This window comes from Canis aureus, chromosome X, assembly GCF_053574225.1.
Source record: "Canis aureus isolate CA01 chromosome X, VMU_Caureus_v.1.0, whole genome shotgun sequence".
Taxonomy (NCBI): Eukaryota; Metazoa; Chordata; class Mammalia; order Carnivora; family Canidae; genus Canis; species Canis aureus.
Window position 1 is genome coordinate 70,507,441 of NC_135649.1, and position 6,901 is coordinate 70,514,341.

At 41.8% G+C, this 6,901-nt stretch overlaps 1 pseudogene; it reads left to right on the forward strand.

Moving 5' to 3' along the window:
* Window positions 1-1,624: 1,624 nt before the first annotated feature.
* LOC144307577 (ATP-dependent 6-phosphofructokinase, platelet type pseudogene) lies at window positions 1,625-2,467 on the forward strand (annotated as a pseudogene).
* The last annotated feature ends 4,434 nt before the right edge of the window (window positions 2,468-6,901 follow it).

The window sequence follows — 6,901 nt, forward strand, 5'->3', positions numbered from 1 at the left end:
GCCCTGAGCCAAAGGCAGACGCTCAACCACTGAGCCACCCAGGCATCCAGCACGGATTTTTCTATCTATAGCTACACTAATCACCATGAAAATATTTGCATGGGTGAATAAACCCCTCTGGATTTGTGATGCAGCATTATAATGTCTTCACTTTATAGTTTGGAGGCAAAACTGAAGGATTTCTAACCTGATAAGAGAGGACAAAACACTGGCTTTTCCAAGTGCATGGTCAAGAAATCTTCCCTTGCATGGTGGTTATGCTGGGTTCATGGAAAAATTTAAAAAGATGTACCAATTTCTATCAAAGGTGATCTGTCACTAAGAGTCAAGGTGGGACAAGTTGGCCTCTCTGTTTTGAATTTTCACAGTCTTATGCAAGCCCTCTTTGGAATAATGCCATTTGCTTGGTGAACACTTTCAGAAGGTTTTCCAGGGCTCCTACACAATGAGTTTTCTCAGGTGTTTGAAGTGGGAAATCTCATTAGGTGGGTACTCAGTGGCACAAAAACAGACGTATAGATCCATGGAATAGAATAGATAACCCAGAAATGGATCCTTAACAATATGGTCAACTAATCTTTGAGAATGCAGGAAAGAATATCCAATGGAAAAAAAGACAATCTCTTCAACAAATGGTGTTGGGAAAATTGGACAGCCACATTCAGAAGAGTGAAACTAGATCATTTCCCTACAGCATACACAAACATAAACTCAAAATCGGTGAAAGACCTAAAGGTGGAGACAGGAATCCATCAAAATCCTAGAGGAGAATATAGGCAGCAACCTCTTTGACCTTGGCCACAGCAACTTCTTGCTAGACATGTCTCCAAAGGCAAGGGATATAAAGGCAAAAATGAACTATTGAGACTTCATCAAGATAAAAACGTTTTGCACAGCAAAGGAAATAGTCAACAAAACTAAAAGACAACCCACAGGAAAAAAAAGACAACCCACAGAATGAGAGAAGATATTTGCAAGTGTCTTATCAGATAAAGGGCTAGTATCCAAAATCTATAAAGAACTTCTGGGTGTTATACTATATGTTGGCAAATCGAACTTCAATAAAAGCAAAAACAAAAAAATAAATTTTAAAAATGCAAAAAAAAAAATTTTTAAGGGAAAAAAAAGAACTTATTAAACCCGATACCCAAAACCCAAAAAATCCAGTGAAGAAATGGGCAGGAGACATGAACAGACATTTCTCCAAAGAAGACATACAAATGGCCAATAGACACATGAAAAAATTCTCAATATCACTAATCATCAGGGAAATACAAATCAAAACCACAATGACACACCTCCTCAGACCAATCAGAATGGCTAAAATTAACAAGTCAGGAAACCACAAATGTTGGAGAGGAAGTGGAAAAAGGGGAACCCTCTTACACTGTTGGTGGGAATGAAAGCTGTACAGACACTCTGGAAAGCAGTATGGAGTTTCCTCAAAAAGTTAAAAAAAAATAGGGTTACCCTATGACCCAGCAATTGTACTTCTAGGTATTTACCCCAAAGATACAAACATAGTGATCTGAAGAGGCACCTGTATCCCAATGTTTATAGCAGCAATGTCCACAATAGCCAAACTATGGTTTGGCAGTCTCTCCTGGTGTTCATCATCGAGACCATGGGGGGCTACTGCGGCTACCTGGCCAACGTGGGGCGCTCGCCGCGGGAGCCGATGCCGCCTACATCTTCGAGGAGCCGTTTGACATCCGAGATCTGCAGTCCAACATGGAGCACCCGACGGAGAAAATGACGACCACCATTCAGAGGGGACTCGTGCTCAGGAGCGAGAGCTGCAGTGAGAACTCCACCACGGACTTCACGTACCAGCCGTACTCGCGGAGGGCAAGGGCGTGTTCGACTGCAGGAAGAACGTGCGGGGCCGCTTGCAGCAGGCTGGAGCGCCCTCACCGTTCGATAGAAACTTCGGAACCAAAATCTCCGCCAGAGCCATGCAGTGGATCAGCATGAAACTGAAGGAGTCTCCGGGCAAAGGAAAAGGGTTTGTGACCGATGATTCCATCTGCGTGCTGGGAATGAGCAAAAGAAATCTTTTCTTCCAACCGGTGACAGAGCTGAAGAAGGAAACCGACTTCGAGCACAGGATCCCCAAAGAGCAGTGGTGGCTGAAGCTGCGGCTGCTCATGAAGATCCTGGCCAAGTACGAGGCCAGCTGCGAGGTCTCCGACTCCGGCCAGCTGGAGCATGGGCACCACCGAGGCCACGAGGAGCCCCCCGCCATCTAGACGCCCCCCGCCCCGCGCTGCAGTGCACTTCCGTTTGCCGCCTCGTTTTCTAGCACTTAAGTTATTTATCGGCACTTTTCTGCGAGTATCGTGGACGTGAATACCCAGTCACGGAGCCCCGGTCCTGTCTCCTCCCCGCCCTCGGGCCCCGAGACTTCAGCACGAGCTGTGTTCCGTGTTCCGTACTGTGTCCTGCTTTACCACGTGCGTGGCCAGTAGAATTAGACATTGAGCTACACCCCCCCCAAAAAAAAACCTCTTTATTTTTGTTTTTTTGTTTTTAAGATTTTATTTATTTACCCATGCGAGACAGAGAGCGAGAGAGCAAGAGACAGAGAGAGAGAGAGAGATGCAGAGACACAGTCAGAGACATAGAGGGAGAAGCAGGCTCCATGTAGGGAACCCGACGTGGGACTCGATCCTAGGAATCCAGGATCACGCCCTGGGCCAAAGGTAGGCGCTAAACCGCTGCGACCCCCTCCCCCCACCCCGCACCCCTGGCTGCCCCATGTCCTTTCTCTTGTTAATGTGATGAATCATGGTGACTGATAGCCAGAGGGGACGCCGGTGGGAGATGGGCAAAATAGACGAAGCATATTAAGAGCTATAAGTATCTGGTTCTCAAATAAATAATTCACAGATATTTAGAAAGTACAGCCTAGGGATCCCTGGGTGGCGCAGCGGTTTGGCGCCTGCCTTTGGCCCAGGGCACGATCCTGGAGACCCGGGATCGAATCCCACGTCGGGCTCCCGGTGCATGGAGCCTGCTTCTCCCTCTGCCTATGTCTCTGCCTCTCTCTCTCTCTGTGTGTGACTATCATAAATAAATAAAAATTTTAAAAAAAAAGAAGAAAAAAAGAAAGAAAGTACAGCCTAGGCAATAGAGTCAGTACTATTGTGACAACTTTGTATGGGGACAGATGGTGATGACACTTCTCCTGGGGAGATCTGAGTATGCACAGAATTGTCAAATCACTAGGTCGTAACCCTGAAACTACTGTAACATTGTGTGTTGACTGTACTTCAATAATATCAAAGAAAAGGGGTTTCTGATGGGACTCACGGTGGGTCCATGAAAGGCATTAAAATGGTCCTAGATCCTAGATGTCCATCTACAGGTGAATGGATAAAATGTCATATATGTATACAACGGAATATTGCATATATACATATTACTCAGCCATCAAAACAATGAAATCTTACCATTTACAATGGATGAACCATTATGGATGGAGCTTCATCCATGAAGCTCATATAGAGTTGGAGTAGAGGCTCCTACATTAAATAGTAGGTATGTCTATTCAGCTTTTATTGATATTTATAATCCAGAATCATAAACTCTCATTTCTCCTATGCTCCTTTCTCTGGGAAGTGTGAAGAAGTGTAAGTTATCGGAAGAACTTTTTCTTGCACCTCTTGGATTATTTTTCTCAAATAACAACCAGTAAGATCCCAAAGAACTTGAGAAAACTTTTTCCCTTATCTGTCCACTTTCATTGTTAAAGATTTTACTTATCATTTTAGTACTTCCTATGTATTTTATATGTATAATTTTATACAATTAAAAACAGATTTTTGTCTAGTGAAAAAATGGATGGCTTATACCCATAATATAGGGTATTATGCTAAGTGAAATAAGTCAGAGAAAGATAATTATTATATGATTTCACTTATGTGGATTTTAAGAAGCAGAAGAGACGAACATATGAGAAGGGAGGGAAAAATAAAATAAGATGAAATCAGAGAGGGAGACAAATCATTAGAGACTTAACTATGGGAAACAAACTGAGGGTTACTGGAAGGGAGCTGGGTGAGGGGATGGGGTAACTGGGTGATGGGCATTAAGGAAGACATGTAATGTAATGACTACTGGGTGTTATATACAACTGATGAATCACTGAACTTTACCTTTGAAACTAATAATACACTGTATGTTGATTAATTGAATTTAAATAAAATAAAATATTTTAAAAAGTGGATATGGCTAAGAATGTGAACTTGAGGCCACAGCTATTTTCTAGCATAGCTAGGACCATTACTTGGACCCTTACCGCAGCTGAAAAGAGTGCATGTATTTAGGTGATCTATTATCTACTTGTCATAGCCAAGCATACATGTTCTGAGAGGCATCATTGAATCTATGTCATGGAGCAGTTGAATCCCTGGGCCTGCTCTTTCCCTCATCCTACCTTCATGACTGCCCCATTTTCATATTTAGGGCTTGCTTGCCAATCCAGGTCATATTATATTCCAGAATAGCTTGCAATTTTATCCATGGGGATCTGCTCTATCAGACCTTACTGATTCTCTGCCCCAAACATGTTATATTATGAATGGATATATTCTATGGGCAACAGCAAAAAGTTTAAGAGCTCAGGCTCTGACTCAAATTGCATGTATTTGAATCTGTACTCAGCCAATTAGTAGCTAGTAGGTAACCTTGGACAAATTACTGAACCATTCTGAATTTTTGTTTCTTTAGCTGAAAAATGAGGATAATAAGAGCCTCTCAGGATTACGGTGTTACTGAGATAGTAAGTATAAAACACATTAATAAAAAACTTAGTATGGTGTCTAACATACAATACATGCTCGGTAAATGGTAATCATCACATCATCATCATTATCATTATCACCATCATGAGTCCTGCTAAGGGGCTTGTACATGTCATCTTCCCCAGAGGCCAGGAAAAGTTGCTAACTTTTGTGGTCACTCACTCTTTGTCTTTTCCACGGTAGAGCAGTTGTTTTCATCTTGATCTGTTGTCAGCACTTAATGTGGGTCCCTCAGGCAACTGTCCAAGCCACCCTGTCAGTAGCTGAAATTCTGGTCAACTATGTGGTATCTGGGATGATTTTCTTGGAGCATAAGCTCAGGAAGCTTTTTCCTCCCAGGAATTGGAGAGATAGGGTCATTACCTCTGGGTCCAGTCTATATCAAATGAGGATACCTTGTCCCAAGGCCAGAGGTATGCATGCTCTGAATTGTTATTGAAAGAAATCTATGGGGATAGAAGGAAGCTTTACCCACCTTTCAAAATAGTAAATTAAGATTCCTACAGAACAACCGAGTACTAGAAATCATGACCACACAAGACTGACCTCACAATTGGTCATTACTTTTCTGCTGACTAAGCTTAGAGGGGTCTGGGTATTCAGGAAACCTCAGGTTTCAGGAGACATAATATCTTCATCTGTAACCCCAAAGGCAAGTGGAGAAACATCTGCCAGTGTCTCATCCTGTGTGATTGGATTCCTAGTATCAGCCACCCCCACTTCCACCCAAGCCTCAAACCACATAGTCGGAACACACCTCTGACATGACTTGCAGCCTACACCCTGAACCACTTTCACTGATCAGCTGTGCACTGCTTCATAAACTGTTGTTGATTTTCTTGGCATCAAACTTATAATTTGATTTACATTCTCCTTTCATCTCCCATGTTATCTTATGACGTGGTCCAGTCCTCAAATGAAATCTTATATTCAACCCCACCTCTCTGGCTTGTACTTCTCTTTTTCCTCTTTAGCCACAGCTAGAGATTTCTGTGGCTATAGTGCTATTGGCTGGTATGGCGAGCACCGATCCTGGGAGCTCCATCCTAGCTCAGGCCTTCAGAAGCAGTGATCTTAGTAACTTCACAGCAGCCTCACAAATAGATAGGACCCCAGACCACCAGGTCAAGTATTTCATCTTGGTCATCCTAGTAGTGCCAGGAATGTTCTACAATGGTATGACCAGCATTCACCTGTATTCTGAAGCTATGAAGTTGAGATATATTTGGGCAGTATGCTTAATTATACCTCAGCCCAGATGGTTTGGGTGACTTTCAAAGCAATCATCCTTGGCCACCCCAGAGTAGAATTCCTTAAGACCATACTCTCCTCAAAGTATTTAGATAATGCTGACAAAAGTGACTATGATCTTGGAATAGGAGCTCCCTTAGAACCTTGTAATTAAAAAGTTTCTTAGTTTCATGAGCTACTATTACTTTCTATCTACAGCAGCCTGACTTGTTTCCATCTCCAGTGCCACCCATGATCCAAACCATCACCATTTGTTTCCTGGACCACTACCATCATCAAGCACCTATAATCTCTTCTCCATAAGTAGCCAGAGTTATCTTTTAAATACAGATCATGCCACATCACTTCCATGTATAAATACCTCCAGTGTTTGTGGTTATATTAAAAAATAAAGTCCTCATTTTTTGGAACTATATATAAAATGTTTATGGATACAAGGATACAATGTCTGCATTATGTTTAATAATTCAATGTGTTAAAAAATAAAAATAATAATAAAAAATAATTCAGTGTGTTGCAGGATACAAAATCAATGTACAGCAATATGTTGCATTCTAATCACCAGTAATGAAACAGCAGAAAGATAAATCAAGGAATCAATCCCTTAAACAATTGCACTAAAACCAAAAGATACCTAGGAATAAACCTAACCAAAGAGATGAAAGTCCTGTACTCTGAAAACTAAAACATTGATGAAGAAATTGAAGACACAAAGAAATGGAAAGATATTCCAATGCTCCGGGATTAGAAGAACAAATATTGTTATAATGTACTATACTCTGTACTCCCCAAGGCAATCTGCACATTTAATATAGTCCCTATCAAAATATCAACAGCATCTCTCA